Source organism: Oncorhynchus masou, chromosome 6, assembly GCF_036934945.1.
Source record: "Oncorhynchus masou masou isolate Uvic2021 chromosome 6, UVic_Omas_1.1, whole genome shotgun sequence".
NCBI lineage: Eukaryota > Metazoa > Chordata > Actinopteri > Salmoniformes > Salmonidae > Oncorhynchus > Oncorhynchus masou.
The window spans coordinates 32493509-32513188 of NC_088217.1; the positions used below are offsets into that span (position 1 = coordinate 32493509).

The window sequence follows — 19680 nt, forward strand, 5'->3', positions numbered from 1 at the left end:
TTCCAGGTTATAAGGCAACAAAATAGGAAAAATGCTAAGGGAGGTGAATACTTTCACAAACCACTGTACAAACAGAGTGACTGAGACATAGGACACAAACACACAGAACTCTGACATAGCCCTGGAAATATGAACAAAGGATACCATACATTGAATTTAATAATCAGAACTTCTACCTCATGAGTCTTGCAAGCATTGAAGTGCACAATAAACATTGCGCCCACTCAGAGGGTAAGAAATAGTAGGCTAAATTAAAATGTATCTTATCACACATTAAACAAGTGTTGCAATAAACAGTACTGGGAAGGAATGATGACATGCTAGTAGGCCTATGCTAGCAATTGTTGATTGATGCCCAATTGCTTGTAAGCTTGCAAAGTAAACACTTAATATTCTTGATTTGCCAAACACTTTTTGGAGCTGCATATTTATTTATTATGTCAATTCTCTCTCCTTACAATTTGACGTTTGCGCTGTACCTGATCCTATAACTGTACAGTAAATCAGCAAACTGCTGACCAGTGTTGATTGACAGTTTGCTGATCCAATTAAAGGCTTGAGTGTGCATTTCACTAGCTAATCTGTTACAGTTTTTGTTGTTGCAAGGTCGATGCCTCGGCTACTGACTGCGTGGAGAGTAATCCATGGAGACTGTGTCTCAAAATGAGCGACAAAACATTACAAAACCTGGCCAGATAATTTCAGGTCATCAGTCTCAAGTCAAAGTTGAGTCCCGAGTCTTGAGGATCCAAGTCCAAGTCAAGTCTCAAGTTATTTTATTATCTACCAAACCGAGTCTCAAGTCATCAAATTTGTGACTTGAGTCAGACTCGAGTCTCTTGAGTCAGACTGGTTGGTCTCATCATCGACAGCAAGTCCATGTACCATGGAGAGGTCGACCGGCAGGTGGCCTGGTGAAGTCACAATAAACCTGGATTTCAACACAGAAAAAAAGAAGGAGATGTTGGTTGACTTCAGAAAACTCTTTCAAATTCCTTGGGACCATCATCGCCCACAACCTCAAGTGGGAGGACAACATCACAGTGGTCACCAAGAAAGTACACCAGTGTATGTACTAATTTCTGCAGCTGAAAAAACTCAAATCTCCCAGTCAATCCTGGTTCAGTTTTATGCATCAATTGTTGAGTCCATCACCACCTGGTTTGGGTCTGCACCTGCAGGAAAGGTCATCGTCGATCCCTCCCACCCCGGTCACCACCACCTCCAAAAATTCCCTTCTGCCAGGCGGTTCAGGTCACTTATGACCAAAACCTCCCACCACCTACAAAGTTTCTTCCCCCGGCTGTGGCCCTCATCAACCAGCCATCTGGCCCATAGAGACTAAAGGACTGGGCTGTGGCCCTCATCAACCAGCCATCTGGCCCATAGAGACTAAAGGACTGTGCTGTGGTCCTCATCAACCAGCCATCTGGCCCATAGAGACTAAAGGACTATGCTGTGGCCCTCATCAACCAGCCATCTGGCCCACAGAGACTAAAGGACTATGCTGTGGCCCTCATCAACCAGCCATCTGGCCCATAGAGACTAAAGTACTGTGCTGTGGCCCTCATCATCTGGCCCATAGAGACAAAGGACAGCCCCTCTGGCCCATAGAGACTAAAGGACTATGCTGTGGTCCTCATCAACCAGCCATCTGGCCCATAGAGACTAAAGGACTATGCTGTGGTCCTCATCAACCAGCCATCTGGCCCATAGAGACTGAAGGACTCTGGCCCATAGAGACTAAAGGACTATGCTGTGGCCCTCATCAACCAGCCATCTGGCCCATAGAGACCATCAACCAGCCATCTGGCCCACAGAGACTAAAGGACTATGCTGTGGCCCTCATCAACCAGCCATCTGGCCCATAGAGACTAAAGGACTATGCTGTGGCCCTCATCAACCAGCCATCTGGCCCATAGAGACTAAAGGACTATGCTGTGGCCCTCATCAACCAGCCATCTGGCCCATAGAGACTAAAGGACTATGCTGTGGCCCTCATCAACCAGCCATCTGGCCCATAGAGACTAAAGGACTATGCTGTGGCCCTCATCAACCAGCCATCTGGCCCATAGAGACTAAAGGACTATGCTGTGGTCCTCATCAACCAGCCATCTGGCCCATAGAGACTAAAGGACTATGCTGTGGTCCTCATCAACCAGCCATCTGGCCCATAGAGACTAAAGGACTATGCTGTGGTCCTCATCAACCAGCCATCTGGCCCATAGAGACTAAAGGACTATGCTGTGGTCCTCATCAACCAGCCATCTGGCCCATAGAGACTAAAGGACTGGCTGTGGTCCTCATCAACCAGCCATCTGGCCCATAGAGACTAAAGGACTGGCTGTGGTCCTCATCAACCAGCCATCTGGCCCATAGAGACTAAAGGACTATGCTGTGGTCCTCAACAACCAGCCATCTGGCCCATAGAGACTAAAGGACTATGCTGTGGTCCTCATCAACCAGCCATCTGGCCCATAGAGACTAAAGGACTATGCTGTGGCCCTCATCAACCAGCCATCTGGCCCATAGAGACTAAAGGAATATGCTGTGGTCCTCATCAACCAGCCATCTGGCCCATAGAGACTAAAGGACTATGCACTCTATGCTGCACACCGTATCAAGCCATCTCTGAACTACACACAAAATAACTGCACTATACAGCATTTACACTCTGTTTGTCTCTCTGCATTTCGATATATTCATACTGATACTGTAAATGTGTACATCCACTGTATATAAACCGTAAACCCACTGTATATTTGTATATCTGCTCATTCCCTTATAACTTAATGCTAACTCTACCTAGTTGTAAATAATGTATGTAAACTTTGTTTAAACTTTGTCTGTATTCTGTCTCTAAATGTTGTCTGTCACAAGCAGCACCATATCACCAAGTAAAATTCTGACTATGCGTAAATGTACTCGGTGAATAAAGGTGATTCTGATCAACAATCATTGACTCATCACTTTGTCTGAACATTAGCCTGTCGATGCACTCAATTGTTTCAATTAGAATGTTTGACCTTGCTGTCAGTTCACTCGTGTATGCTCCCCTCAGGCTATTAGCTTTGTTGTAGTGTAGTAACTGCAGTTAATACATGTTAGCATGACACACTCATTCTATTCCTAAACATTCAGTGTCTTTCTGCCTTCATTGTTTACATTAGATAGTCAAAAACAGCATTGTTCATGGTTCCTGGTCCTGGGCACATTTTGTTCTAGCCCAGTACTACTACTACTGCTAACACATGATTCAACGAATTTACTAATCATCAAGCCCTTGAATAGTTGAATCAGGTGTGTTAGTACATGGCTGGAACTAAAGCCTGCACACACTGTGGTTCCCAAGGACCAGGATTGAAGAACATTGGAAAAAACTCTAATACTTAGTGTGTCTCTCACTACAGAGCTTTCGCAAGAAGCCTGTTCAATAAATGGCATAGTAAAAAGTGTGCTGCTTGTATGTATAATCCATTTCTGTGTGGTCAATCTTTCAATTATTGATCAACATGCTTATGTCCATCCCCAGCCTAATTTAACAGGATTTGTTGATTGCCTTCAATGCATCTATATCGTATCTAAGTTTCCAATGTAGGCCGTTTTATATATCTACAACCTTTATGATATTTCACACTTGACCCTTGACCCTTTATACCTCCCCTTGGATCATGGAACATTCCGTTCTTGGCCTTTGTCCGTAACGTTATGCGTCAGACAGATTTGTGTATTGATTAGCTTAATGTGAGGATTGTTAAAAGTAATTTAAATGTCACTTGAAAGGATAAGGATTAAAATTTATTCTAGGCTATTTCTTTAGTATCACAACTGACATCTATTTTTGTCATTGGATTTTGTTTATCAACAAAAATGTATTTTTCCATATCACCTTAACTATCTCTGAAGAAAATAGTTTCTGAGATAATTGACCAATGTAGTTTTCGGTTATTCTTCGAGGTGAGACAGAGTATTGATATTGAAGTTTGAAGGACTTCATGGTAAATGTTGTTGTGTTTAACCACCGTTGAGATATCTTTGTCTCTGTGATAGGGTGTGAAAACAATTGTTCTTGTCATGTTTTTATTGTCCCTCTGCAACCAAATCAATATCTCATCCACTCACATAGTGGTCTAACCCAGTGTTTCCCAACTCTAGTCCTCGAGTGCCCCAACAAGCACACCTAATTCAAATGGTCAACTGATCATCAAGCCCTCAATGAGTTGAATCAGGTGAGTTTGTCAGGGCTCCAACAGAAATGTGTGCTGTTGGGGATAATCAATAACTGGAGTTGGGAAACACTGGCCATCCATTCAGCACTGTAATATAGGCCAACCTTTAAAAACGTTACAGCAATGTGTCATCATCGTTAGCATACTATACTGTTTGTCCCAAATGGCACCACCATGGCACCATATTACCTACATACACTCTTAGACATTCGTTTGCTATCTAGAACAAAAAATATTTTGAAAAATATTTTTAGGTTCCAGGGAGATGGAACCCAAAAGGGTTCTACCTGAAACCAAAAAGAGTTCAACTTGGAACCAAAAAGGGGACAAACGAAGAACCCTTTGGAACCCTACTTTTGACCAGAGCCCATATTGGGAATAGGGTGCCATTTAGGCCTCAGAATATACAGTATGTGTCTATTATGAATGTCAAAGTCCTTTTCAAACATCATACATTTTCATCATCTTACCATCCATACAAAACGTATCTTCTTTTTCATTACATCTCCCTTCCCTTGTTCCATGGTCCCAACTTTTCAAAGAGAATGTGTCTACATAAATACTAAGCCCAAGTTGCAGGCAACTTTTAAAGGTTACAACAAATCACCTCCCAGAGAGCTTACACAGTGACAGGATGTATCACAACAGAGCGACTTCATTCCAGGTGTTCTGGGGAGTGAGTGTGTGTGTTCTCTCTTGTCTCAGGCCCGTTAAATTGGCAGATCAATGATGCCTTACATTGATGTTCCAGCCACACCTCAAACACCACGGATCCCATTACTGGATTACGAGGAACAAGGTTCAACATAATGACTTTTTACTTTTTCTGGCTGCGGCTTTAAACTGGAGACATGGTGGGAGAAGAGAGCAGTGGAGAGGCAAGTAGAGGATAGCAGAAGAGAGCGGAGAGCAGAGCGTGCAGAGCGGAGAGCAGAGCGGAGAGGAGAGGAGAGCTGAGAGGAGAGCGGAGCAGAGAGGCGAGGAGAGGAGAGTGGAGAGCGCTCTCTGCTCTCAGCTCTCCTCTGCTCTCCTCTCCGCTCTCTGCTCTGGAGAGGAGAGGAGAGGAGAGGAGAGGAGGGCACAGGTTTGGTTACGAATGCAGCACTAGTCCATTATAGCCTAGTTTGTGAAATAGCCTACAGAAACAAAATAACAAATTGTAGCTAGGCCTATCCCATATTTTCTAAATATGTTGAACATGTTTGCAGTCCACATTGTTCTAAGTACACTAATCAAAAATGTAAACGCAACATGTAAAGTGTTGGTCCCATGTTTCATGAGCTGAAATAAAAGATCCCACAAATGTTCCATACTGTACGCACAAAAAAACATATTTCTCTCAAATGTTTTTAATAAATTTGTTTACATCCCTGTTAGTGAGCATTTCTCCTTTGCCAAGATAATCCATCAACCTAACTGGTGTGGCATATCAAGAAGCTGATTAAACAGCATTATCATTACACAGGTGCACCTTGGACCTCCACATCTGGTTATTCACCTGCGAGATCGTCTGAGACCAGCCATCCGGACAGCTGATTGAAATTGGCATATGGGTGCATGTTTTTAAGGACAAATACACTACACGTCGAACGTCTCATTCCAAAATCATGGGCATTAATATAGAGTTGGTCCTATAACAGCCTCCACTGCTGCTATAACAGCCTCCACTCTCCTAGGAACATTGCTGCGGAGACTTGCTTCCATTTATCCACAAGAGCATTAGAGAGGGCAGGTGCTGATGTTGGGCGATTAGGCCTGGCTTGCAGTCGCCGTTCCAATTCATTCCAAAGCTGTTCAATGGAGTTAAGGTCAGCGCACTGTGCAGGCAAGTTCTTCCACACCAATCTCGACAAACCCTTTCTGTATTGACCTCGCTTCGTGCACGGGGGCATTGTCAGGCTGAAACAGAAAAAGGCCTTCCCCAAACTGTTGCCACAATTTTGGAAACACAGAATCGTCTAGAATGTCATTGTACGCTGTAGCATTAAGATTTCCCTTCATTGGAAATTATGCAAACAATTACATTGATGGAAGCAACAATCTATCCACAGTATTAAAGCTGATCCACCTAGTAAGTATATTTCCCTTCACTGGAACTAAGGGGCCTAGCCCAAACCATGAAAAACATTATTCCTCCTCCACCAAACTTTACAATTGGCACTCTGCATTGGGGCAGGTAGCGTTCTGCTGGCATCCGCCAAACCCAGATTCATCAGCTGGTGAAGCGTGATTCATCACTCCAGAGAACGCGTTTCCAATGGCGGTGAGCTTTACACCATTCCAGCCGACACTTGGCATTGAGCATGGTGTTCTTAGGCTAGCTTAGCTGCTCGGCCATGGAAACCCATTTCATGAAGCTCCCGACGAACAGTTGTTGTGCTGACGTTGCTTCCAGAGGCAGTTTGGAGGTCGGTAATGAGTGTTGCAATCGAGGACAGATGAGATTGTGTGGCCTTCCACTTCGCGGTTGATCCGTTGTTGCTCCTAGACGTTTCCACTTCACAATAACAGCACTTACAGTTGACTGGGGCAGCTCTAGTAGGGCAGACATTTTACGAACTGACTTGTTGGAAAGACGGCATCCTATGATGGTGCCGCGTTGAAAGTCACTGAGCTCTTCAGTAAGGCCATTCTACTGCCAATATTTGTCTATTGGGATTGCATGGCTGTGTTCTTGTTGTTTTACAGCTGTCAGCAACGGGTGTGGCTGAAATGGCCGAATCCACTAATTTGAAGGGGTGTCCACAAACTTTTGTATATATAGTGTATTTCAACCCCTCCCACCTCAGCTCAAGCGAGCTGATGTTATACAGATAAATGGCAGAACCTGGCGTAAGGGGAAATCCCAGTGTGCCAGTTTTTACATGCCAGAATTGCAAACTAACCTGCTTTGATTCTTGCGACTCCTTAGCGCCAGACGAAAATAGAGCCCTAGAGCTCTGGTCCTTTGTCTCGTAAACATGTGACAGCCGGATGGTGTGTGTGGGTGGGGATATTTCAAGCTAAGGAGTTAGTTTAACCAATTCAACTGGGTTGCATAAGGTTCTGAGCATAATGCAGAACCGTATGTCTGTGAGTGAATCCAACTTGAAAGTCAATATGTGCCAACTAGGACAACATAAGATGGAGGGAGGCAGGGCAAGGCTCCCGAAGAAACAGACAGAAGAGCGAAAGGAGATGGAGGGAAGAGATGGGCGAGTGCTGCTGTTGGGTACTCCATCCCTGTTAGCCTTGTTTATGTGCCACTGTCTGTGGATCATTTGTCTTCATTACGTGTCTCTCTGAAAACTATTGACTGCCACACTCGGTTGGGCCTGGGCTAGGTCGACAAGCCCCGCGAGCTATCCCACGCAACGAGGAACACTGAAACCTGCTCATTGTCATGGCAAACCTCTCCTCTCGTTAGCTATCCACAGTTTTAAATTGTGTTTCACCTTCTCATGGGTGTGCATCACAATCATCTGTGGGCAGAGAAAGACTGTACTCATGTGTAGATTAATCATCACCGATATCATTGGAAAAGTGCTTGTCTTGTTTCTGGACATATATTTGTGAGTATTTTTTTGCTAAAAGCAGGCTTTTTCATAATGTATGTATGTTATCTGACCTAGTTAATGGAGGATGTACGTTGTGTAAGGATGAACCGCCCACCCACTCACTCAGAGTTTGAGCAGTGAGATATGCCTCCTTACTGGTGCAGGGATACAGCCAGGCAGAACAATACAGAAGGTAGGGAGTTCTTTAGGCCAATATCTCCCTGATGGCTTGTTTAAAAGCTGTGGGCTGTTTGTGTTACCTCCATCTGTTCACCTCTCATTGCACAGCACACACACACACACACCTATTAACTCCGTGCCACCCTCGGAGAGAGGAATGTACTCCCACCCCCAGAACTATTTCCACTGCCTTCATGACACATGTTGTTGTCTCAGCTCTCAACATACATCATACCTCTAGCCTAGTCTATACAGTCAGCTGCTAAGAAAACTGATCACACTGTTACTGTTGTTTCTTCTCATAGCTGCACCCTATTTCATGAAAAATAACATGTTTGTCACACATTTGTTGTTGGAGACTTAGGATGTGCTATATTTGAATGTGGTGATACTAGCTAAACTGAGCTATTCCCTCTCTCTCTCTCGCCACAGAATTTCCGTGAACTGCACACCTCACCGGGGTCCCGTCACAGCGAAGAGAAAGGGAGAGGGCGGTAAATGGGCTGGTGTGGCCATTGCTATGCGTGAGCGAGTGCCGCGGTGTCCATGGAGACCAAGGGCTACAGCAACCTTCTGGAGACTAGCGATGGGCAGGGGACGGGGCTTCTGGAGGGTGGAGACTCGCCGGGGGCTGAGGAGGGTTGGAGCCCCCCCTTACCCCTGGGCTTTCAGGTGTCCCTCACCAGTGTGCTGATGCTGGAGTTGGTGCTGGGATTCAGCAGCAACCTGACCGTGCTGGTGCTCTACTGCGCCCAGTCCAACCTGGTCGACTCAGTCAGCAACATGGTCACGGTCAGCCTGCACGTGCTGGACATCCTGGTGTGTTTGCTGTGTCTGCCGCTGACTGTGGCGGTCATCCTGCTCCCAGCAGACGGTAGTGGCGGGGGCAGCCTGGCTACACTGTGCTGCTTCCATGAGGCCTGCGTCACCTTCACCAGTGTGGCCACGGCCATTAATGTGCTGGTCATCAGCCTGGATCGCTACGACATCTCCGTCCGGCCAGCCACACGGCTGTTGACCCCGCGGCGAGCTGCACTCCTCCTGGCTGCTGTCTGGGCCATGTCATTGGCCGTCTTCTTCCTGCCCTTCCTGGAGGGGGATTTCTTCTTCTCGGGGGTGGAGGTGGAAGACAGCGAGGGAGGAAGAGGAGGGGGGGAGTTGGACATGGGGGATCTAACCTCTGGCCCAGAATCTGACCCTCAGACCCCTACTGGGCTGACCCCCACTCGGCTAAACCCTACTGGGCTGACCCTCAACTCCTCCTCCCCCTCTACTCCCTACTATACTCACCACCTGCCGCCAGTGTGGCAGAACCGGACACTGCTGTGTGTAGGGGGGCAGGGCTACCACACGGGGCTGGCCATGTACTACCACCTTCTGCTGCAAGTGCCCTGCTTCTTCATCGCAGTCATTGTCATGCTGTTCACATACTACCGCATCCTGCAGGCCCTCAACATCCGCATCGGCACCCACATCAAGAGGGGCCCACGGGCCTCCAATAAGGACTCAGGCTGCAGGATCCGCAGGCGGAGACGAAGGAGGAAGGGGCTGAGTCTGGCCACAGAGGGGGGAGGTTCCTCCAGCCAGAACCAGCACCTCACCCACCCGCCCCTCATTCCATCTCCCACCCCCACCCCCACCTCCCCCCCACCCTTCTCCTCTATGCCCCTGGTCATCTCTGACAGCGGGGCCACGGGGGTCACCAACACTGCCGCCACCACCCCCATTGCCACCACACCAGCGACCCCTGTCCCTCAGGCCCCAACCTCCACTGACGCCACCTCCCCCTCCGGTGGCGGCAGACCGCCCAGGTGTCCAGGCCTCTGTGTCAGCCATCATTGCCTTGAGGCGGGCCGTGAGGCGTCACCGAGACCGGCGGGAGCGCCAGCGGAGAGTCTTCAAGATGTCCCTTATCATCATCTCCACCTTCCTGGGCTGCTGGGCTCCTCTGTCCATGGTCAACGTGTTGATCCTGTGCATGGGCCCCAGTGACAGCCTGGTACGTGTGAGGCTCTGCTTCCTGGCCATGGCATATGGCACCACCATCTTCCACCCGCTGCTCTATGCCTTCACCAGACAGAAGCTGCGTAAAGCGCTGAAGACCCGTGTCAAGAAGAGGGTGGTGTCCCTGCTGCAGGTGGACCCAGCACCCAGCGGGGGAACTGTTATTCACAACTCCTGGGTGGAGGGGGGACAGAGGAAGGGACGCAAGCCTCGACTGGAGGGCAGTGATGCCACCAGTAACTGTCTGACAGTGGCTGTGAGAGAATGATAGGGTGTGTGTCTGTGTGTATGTGTGTGTGTTTGTCTGTGTTTGTGTCTGTTTGTTTGTGTGTGTGTGTGTCTGTGTGTGTGTGTATGCGTACATGTGATAGTTGACAAAGGTCAGGAGACATCATTTGCTCCTCCCTCCATCCAGGTGTGATGATGGCAGGTGAGCCCAGAGCTCTAATTAATGTCAGACCTGCTCTGTGATATACACAGCTCCTCATTAGTCCCCCAGGCAAGATGCCTGCTCCGTCTCCATGGCAACACCAAGCTACCAAGCAATATGTGACATCACCTGCTCCGCCACAACCTTACTTACTTTAGATACATTCCAGTACAGGTAAACAGCAACAATCCACACAATCCATACATGCAGGCACATTGATCAACCTGTAGTCGTTCATGGAGCAAGTAAGCACACAATATCTGCCTGCACACAGAACTCAGTGAGAGTCAATATCCAGTGACATTTTATAATTTGATTAGTCATGCCTTAATTCAGTTCCTAATTGATTCCCATGGTTCTGAATGTTTTACTGTATGTGTATTGTGTTTACAAGAATGGTGTGTGTGTGTGTGTGTGTGTGTGATCATGTGATCATGTGCAATAAAGCTTCAACAGTGGCTGAGCCTCCCCAGAGAGGAAAAGGCAAAGCGAGAAAAATCTGTTCACGAAAATAAGACTACGAAGTGAGGAATTTTTGTATTGAGGGCAATGAGTGTCAAATTTGGTCAACAAAAAATGTTATTGCTAATTTGCTACATGAGGCTTATTTGATCGTATTAAAGTTTCGTAGTGGTTAGGTTGTTAAGAATTCACTGATATAAGTGGACGCACGTGGCATCTTGGCACGTGAGAACAGTTACTCAACTATCTTATCAATATAATAGATCATCTTCGACCTCCCTGAGGATGTGAACAAAGCATTGTGGGATTGTTCTCATGCTTGTTCTCATGGGCTAGACTAAAGAAGAGGGAAGGACTTCATCTGTTGATTGACTGCAATACCCTGTTGCCATGGCGATATGGGTGGAGCACCTGACATGATACCTGCGAAGATAACCTCCAAACCATGTAGAACTGTAACCATGTGATTAGAACATGGTGTTCATTTACTAGTGAAACATCAATTTTATAGAGGACTTTTAGGAATCAAAGGGCAATATTTGGTAACCCTCACGACTGTTTATCAATGGGACAAGTCAACAGAGTGGAACACCGCTGTGAACCACCCCAGGCCCCAAAGATAAACAGGTCCTGGAGCAGCTCTTGAGGGTTGTTTTCTCTCTGTTTCTCCCTCCTCCTCAGGGATTTATATCAACCTCCCTCTGAAGCATGTTGAACATCAGTTACACCCTTTTGCACCAGCCCTCATTCACTTATTCTGATAGGTGTTAGCTTAGTTATGGCCATGCGGGTAGGATACATATGATCAACAGTTTGGGTAGACTATGTATGGCTCTCAAGTGTGAAGGAGTTTTTTCAGACTTGTTTGTTGGGTACTATAATATAGGTCATTTTTCTCTCCCGATGTTCCCTCTTTCTTTACTTTGGAGTCAGACTGAAGGAATGGATTCCAGTGTATTTATATATATATATATATATATGTACATGATCAGGGATGTAAATACTCTAATATCTAGCTCTTAGGGGTTTGAGTGGTTGGAGTGTTTTGGGTTGCAACAGTCATTTGTTGGCCATAATATCAGCCGTGGTAAGTGAGAGGGCGAGAAGACACGTGGAAGAGATCAAACATCTAAATGTATTGTGTTTCTGTATATGTGTACTGTACATGGTCATGTATATAGAGATATGATAGTATTGTATATAATTTATATTGTGTTATTGTATTGTATTTCTTATTAGAAAAGAACAAAGTCTGTATTAAAGAAATTGACTATTTACTGTATGCTTTTATGCCAATCATTTGTTTGAAGGGACCATGTAAGTGTTTAAGAGTCAATTTTTCTAACTTAAATTCCCTGAATATATTCCTTATAAATATACACATTGGACTATATTCACACACTCTCAACAACTGTCTCCTATCCGATAGAACAGTTGATATTTTTAACCGCACACTATTAGAAAAAAGGGTTGATAAAGAGTTATTAGGTTGTCCCTGTAGCACACACTCTCACTCATCACTGCTCCTGAGCTGTCACGTGCACATGCCAACATGCACGCATGCTTTCTCATTGACATAGTGAGTCGCTTACAGAGAGATAGAGGGAGGAGCTTGAGTGTGTGTGTGAGAGAGAGCACATCCAGTCCAATCATGCACCTGTCTTCCTGTCAATCAACTCTGCACAGCTATTGTAATCTCCTGTCTAGACTACCATCAAACCCCTGCAACCTATCCAGAATGCCACAGCCCACCTGGTGTTCAACCTTCCCAAGTCCTCCCATGTCACCACACTCATACGCACACCACTGGCTTCCAGTCGAGGCTCGCACCCACTACAAGACCATGGTGGTTATCTACGGAACAGCAAGAGGAACTGCCCCTCCCTACCTTCAAACTATGCTCAAACCCTACATTTCAACCCGAGACCACTTCTGGTCTCTTGGCCATCTCACCCCTACGGGGTGTCAACCCGCTCAGCCCAGTCAAAGCTCTTCTGTGTCCTGGCACCCCAATTGTGTAACCAGCTTCCCCTGAAGCTCGGACAGCAGAGTCCCTGCCCATCTTCTGAAAATGTCTGAAATCCTACCTCTTCAAAGAGTATCTTAAATTAATCCCAGTTAGCGTCGACGGGGGCTCTGAGCATTCAGGATTGGTGTTGTTTGATGGTTAGTGTGAAGAGCTCTTATAGGACCTAAAGGCAATCAGTTTGAACATATTTAATTGACTGTTGATGTCATTTCCTTTAAGACCAATCTCAGTTACAATTTTCATCTAGTTGATTCAAATTTATGACAGCACTCTGTGAAAAGTGGTTCTTCCAATTTGACGACATGGGGCAAAAAAATAGTAATCATGAACAAGTTATTGACATGCAATTTCTATTAATATTGCAATGAGTTTGACACACAAAGAAAAACGTAATTGATTACCAATGTAACACCACTCGACATGCACAAACAAACAAATCCATTCTAAAAGCATTAACAAGAGCAAGGTATTTTGTTTCATTTGAGAACAAACAGCATAACATGTAGTCAAATTAGATTGTGCTGTGAAAGTATAAATGATGTGTCTGATTAAGGCCCCAAGTTTTGCTCTGTTTTTCACCAATGTTTTGTGCAGGCTAAGGTAGCAGACGTGAGTCAGGTTCACAGTCTCGAGATGAGGGAGTCCTGCTGTCTAACTTCAAAATCAACCTTGTAAAATGGTCGACGCGTTGGTTTATCCCCTCCTTGTGGAGAGTTTGACTTAGTAAAACCATGTTCAATCATGTATTATGGGTATGGCTGACTAATATCAAGGAAGTGAATATCAAAGCAAGTTTATTTAATAACTTTGTAAAATGAAAGGATATACATCCAAGACATAAAACGTAAGTTACAAAGCAATACTGACATTAACTAAGCATAATTCTAGGCATATAGATCCTAAAGTTTAAGACAAAGCTTGAACAAAGAGAATGCCAAGAAGCCTAGGAAATTAGAATTGATTATACAACCTTCATCCATGGACAGGCTACAGGTTAAGAGACTGAACAAAGGGTGTAATTTCATTATATTTATAACACTTGAAAATGTAACATTTTCAAACCAAAACCAACCACCATTAACCAATCAAACGATACCAAGTTTACAGTAACCTGACCACTGTTGCAGGAATTAAATTCCTCTGTTTTAATACCCAATTAAAATCAAACACTGTCAATTCATAAGGATATGTATGACCCTTATTAGTATAAAAATGGACAGAGCCCAGTCTTAAAGTCAAACAGCAGCCTTTATTCACAAGAGTACTGCTCCTTACACATTTTACCACAGGTTATAAACTTAAAATGACGTCATTAGTTTGTGTACCAGCTCATGTCATCTCCGCTGTAGTACAATGGCTGTATGGTTCTCACATCTCTCCCTATTTAAGATAATATATGACCGAGCCAAGGTCATGCTTGTGTAGTTAAGCCTTCTAGCCAGACTGGAGATATAGTTCATTAATTTCTACCAAGGAACAGACAGTCATTGTTCTAATTCTTGATTATATTTACACACATTATATTCAGTACTAGGATTAAAAAGAAAATTCATACATATACAGTAACATAATAGTATTCTGATTAGTACATATACAGTAACATAATAGTATTCTGATTAGTCAGTCCTGATTGAAATGTATACATAATTAGTCATCATTGATTAAAATTCCCTTAAAAACCACTCAGGCCCAATCTCCACAGGGTGTCACAGCATCTAATGGCTGGTGTGGGGGATGAGACCAATGTAAAGAAGACAGAATTCCTGAGAGGACAATACAATTCCTTTCCATAGAGTAATTTACAGTTCACCCTGTGCAGAAACAAGTTACCACAGAGATCATCCATATAGATGGCATAAAGGTTATCCTACAATAGCCCTACTCCATTCTTCACCCCCGGCTACACCACTCCCTCTTCTTTCTCTGATCCCTAAATTTAGCATCTCTGTCCCAGATTCTTACAGTATTTACTGCTGACTGCAGCCACTCTGCTCTTCTTTAATAAAAATATGTTATCCCTTCCTCCCTCTCTACAATTCTGTGACAATAGGAAGCTAATGAAAATGAATGCTGGTGTGTTCAGGTAAACTTGTCCTCTTACTGACACCTTCCACTACTATACACTCTAACACCTCACCTCTTTAACACTCTCCTTACCTTATTAAGCCAGATTGTTAACGTCCAGTATGTTGTTGTTTTGTATGTGTGTGGGTGTGCATGTGTGTGCACCATACTGATATGGTTACGCAACAAATAACAATACAGATTTTTACCCCTCTGTTAATCCTATTAGTTCCCTTCTCTACATCTAACTCTGTCCTTCATCTCATCCCTTTCCTTCTCTCCCCCCAGGCTTTGTTCCTCATCTCTCTCATCTCTTATGCCTTCCAGAACAAAGGGAAAACCTCTGCAGTGCCTGTATAGGAATGAAAGTCACCTTGGGGGAGAGAGAAAGAGAGGGAGGTAGAAAGAGAGGGAGAGAGGAGGGGGAGGTAGAAAGAGAGGGAGAGAGGAGGGGGAGGTAGAAAGAGAGGGAGAGAGGAGGGGGAGGTAGAAAGAGAGGGAGAGAGGAGGGGGAGGTAGAAAGAGAGGGAGAGAGGAGGGGGAGGTAGAAAGAGAGGGAGAGAGGAGGGGGAGGTAGAAAGAGAGGGAGAGAGGAGGGGGAGGTAGAAAGAGAGGGAGAGAGGAGGGGAGGTAGAAAGAGAGGGAGAGAGGAGGGGGAGGTAGAAAGAGAAGGAGAGAGGAGGGGGAGGTAGAAAGAGAGGGAGAGAGGAGGGGGAGGTAGAAAGAGAGGGAGAGAGAGGAGGGGGAGGTAGAAAGAGAGGGAGAGAGGAGGGGGAGGTAGAAAGAGAGGGAGAGAGGAGGGGGAGGTAGAAAGAGAGGGAGAGAGGAGGGGGAGGTAGAAAGAGAGGGAGAGAGGAGGGGGAGGTAGAAAGAGAGGGAGAGAGGAGGGGGAGGTAGAAAGAGAGGGAGAGAGGAGGGGGAGGTAGAAAGAGAGGGAGAGAGGAGAGGGAGGTAGAAAGAGAGGGAGAAAAACAGCGGAGAGTGAACATAGGAGGGGAAAGTGGGATTAGTGGGAAAGGCAGGAAGAGAGGAGGATAGAGGGAGAGAGAGGAACAGGACACAGTGAGTAACAGAGAGAAAGCACTGCATAGCCCCCTCCATTAGAAAAGAAAGTCTCTGTTTAAAGGTCTAATGCAGACATTTTCATCTTAATATCAAATCATTTCTGGGTAACAATTAAGTACCTTACTGTGAATGTTTTCAATTAAAATGGTCAAAAATATACAAAAATCGCTTCTTAGCAAAGAGCAATTTCTCAAGCAAGATTTTTGCTAGGACTGTCTGGGAGTGGTCTGAGTGGGGAGTGGAAAAGTGAAAAACTAGCTGTTATTGGCAGAGGTCTGGAACTGTCTTTCTTATTGGTCTATTAACTAATTTACTACTTGATTATGTCAGCAGGCAGGCCAAAACTCCATCCAACCTAAACAGATTGAAATGTATTTTCAGACCGCTCTTATACCAAAAGGGCATTATCATAATGTTCACAATTTCACAGTATTATTCCAAACTCATACTGTGGAAACACACTAAGTATATAAAACATTAAGAACACTCTTTCCATGACATAGACTGACCAGGTGAATCCAGGCGGAAGCAATGATCCCTTATTGATGTCAATTGTTAATTCCATTTCAATCAGTGTAGATGAAGAGGGGGAGACAGGTTAAAGGATTTTTAAGCCTTGAGACAATTGAGACATGGATTGCATATGTGTGCCATTCAGAGTGTGAATGAGCCAGACAAAAAATGTAAGTGCCTGTGAACGGGGTATGGTAGTAGGTGCCAGGCGGTTTGTGTTAAGAAGTGCACGGCTGCTGGGGTTTTCACGCTCAACAGTTTCCTGTGGGTATTAAGAATGTTCCACCATTCAAAGGACGTCCAGGCAATTTGACACAACTGTGGGAAGCATTGGAGTCAACATAGGCCAGCATTCCTGTGGAACGCTTTCCACACCTTGTAGAGTGCAACGCAACATCAGTGTATATAAAACACAGAAGAATCACATTTTTGAGTGCACTGGGCCTTTAATGAATTTAGAGATAGAATAAACACTTATGGTTAGAGTCAACACTGGATGAGAATGTAGATGCATAGTGATGCAACTGTGAGCTAAACCACCACCCCCACAACTACCGCAGCTCTTGCCTGTAACAGCATATAGCCTAGCCATGGCAATGCTCCTACGCATGCACCAATCACAGGCTGTGGGAAAAACTAGAAAGGTAGACTGTCAGAAAAGGCCATTTTCATCAGAATTTACCTGTGGAGAGCATGTAGCCTAGAAAAGTAGGTCGGACAGGCCAATTCCACCTCGGCCTGCTTTGTTTACACTCAACTTGCACCCACAATCAAAGAACAGATTTACACAACTGTGTTCCACACGAGACCATAGTGTTGAAACCACAACCACCTCTAGATATCACATACAGTATATTGCACTGCGGCAGCCTATAGTCTAATTGCTCAGTCTCCAAATTCAAGCAAGCTATTGTAGGGCAGGCAACTATTAAGTTCAGATTCTATTCTTGCTGAGGTGTGCAGCAGTGTGGCGGTTGTGTGACGCAGCTAGCTAGTTGCCTGTCAGAAAAGCGTTCGTCTTTGACCCCAGGAGGTTCTCAGAGGACGACACTGAATTATTCATTAGGCTCCTCGTGGAACTGATTAAGTGCTGAATTAAATTGATTACAAAAAAAATATTAGCTGCCTTCAAAATCAGAATAATGAGTCAGGCATTCTGGAATGATTCAATGTTGCAGGCAGCAGTGTAGGCTTTCCTTGGCCTACATTTGTTACTGGGGAGGTAATTTTCCCAATTTAATGAGATAAAAAAAAACATTTTATATTCTGTATATCGTTTAAAAATATTTGGATTAATTGCAGGTACAATTTGTGTTGAAAAATATGTATTTTTTTTAAAGCTTATCTTCTCAGCCACGTGTGTATCAAGATGTATTTATATCTTATAGGTAGGTAGGTCAAGTTGAAACAATGTGTGTAGGTGTTGGCCTGTGGAGGGCTCAGCCTGGCAGTAGCCAGAGCACTAGGAAGTCCCAGTGCTTCCAAAGGACGAACAGAAAAAGGGCCAGTAGGATGGCGGCGGCCCCCCGATCTTGGGTCTTTATGAGCGGAGTGATGAAGTTGGCTGGGGTGGAGACGAACACCAGCACTACGGCCATGAGTGCCAGGATGATGTTGATGAGTTTGCCCAGCAGGGTGCGGGCGTTGGCGTTCTCCACACCCTCCAACTGCACCACCTGCTGCTGCTGCTGCTGGAGCTCCAACTTAGTGATGCGGGTCAGGCACGACTCCACCGCTTCCTGTACAAACACACACATATAACATATGTACATTATGTACAAATACAAACACAGCAAACATAAAGTTCCAACAGCTTCAGGGGTACTGTTTCTGTTTCTGCACTCATACTTGAGGAGCCCATTTTGCCATGAGGCTGTGAGAAAGATGAGCAGTTTTATAGCTAATCTCACACTATTCTACATATTTTGCAATAAGGCTGAGAATTTAGAATTTTAAAAGCTAATTTCCTGCTATTCTACATATTTTGCCACGAGGCTGAGAGAACATTTTGCAGTTTTATATCTAATTTCCTGTCATTCTAAAAATGGATGACGTGTTCATTTGCTATCTGGACAGGAGGGACCCAATCTCCAAAATATTTCCTTGCGGGAGCTGCGGGGGTGTGTGGTACGTCAGTGTGTTTCAGTACATCTTATACACAGCGCTGTAGTGGTAAAAAGAAATTGGTTGGTAGTTCGCAGTGAGTAAAGTAATGCTCCCTAAACTTTCATTGCATTGTTATGTAAAAGGTGGGTAAATATTCAAAATAAAAAAGGTGAATAAAATGCATTTACATGTGTTTACCCTCCACTACACAGCTGCTTATACACTGTGTCTGCCCCTTTACCTGAGAGTCTCGGGTTATCTCATCAGACTGGTAGGCCACTTTCTCCTCCATGCTGGCCAGCTCATGTTTCAGGTTGGACATCTCCTTCTGGTGCAGCTCTGTCAGGTCATTCAGCTGCTCTTCCAGGCGCTCATACCTGTATCTCTCCTCCTGCAGGCACTGGTTCATGTAGGAGCAGTCACTCTGCAGCTGACTCTTCATGTCCTCGATGGCGTCCTCCATGTGGGCCTGGCTGGCTTTGATCTCCTGCAGGTCTACCAGCTGGGCGTCCCAGGAACTGTGACGGTGGTGCCCATCCAGCCTGGCTGGCCCCAGCCCTAACATCCCCTCTTGTCCCCCAGCCCCGGAGCACTCGTCATCACTACCGTCACTGGAGCACTCGTCATCACTGCCGTACTTGGGGCTGGAGGCCAAGGTGAAGCTGCCACTCAGGGGTGCGTTGTCTGAATGCCCCTCTACAGCGTCCTCTATGGTATCTGTGCTGTCAAATTTGTTGCAGATCAAGCTGGCAAACTCTGTTGGCTTAGATACCACAGCAGTATGGGTGAGTTCTGACACCCCTCCTTTGACCCCCTCCACCACACCTCCACCAAAGCCACTGATCCCTGCTCGTATGTTGGCCCCTACATCCTTCAGCCCCTGCTGCATGTCCACCAGCACATCATTATGCTGCTGGCCTAGACCATGCTATAAGGAGAAGGAGGTCATGTGAAAGGGGGAAACGGTGTCAACTCAAAAGAAGACCACTGAGACATGGAGGACCCATCTCTCTCTCTCACACACACACACACACACACACACACACACACACACACACACAC

General features: G+C 45.4%; 2 pseudogenes; one reads left to right on the forward strand and one right to left on the reverse strand.

Annotated features, from left to right (window-relative positions):
- The window catches only part of LOC135541078 (G-protein coupled receptor 22-like), a 39111-nt pseudogene extending 26992 nt beyond the window's left edge, over nucleotides 1-12119 (forward strand).
- A 5832-nt stretch (nucleotides 12120-17951) lies between these two features.
- The window catches only part of LOC135541560 (transmembrane and coiled-coil domains protein 2-like), a 44379-nt pseudogene continuing 42650 nt past the window's right edge, over nucleotides 17952-19680 (reverse strand).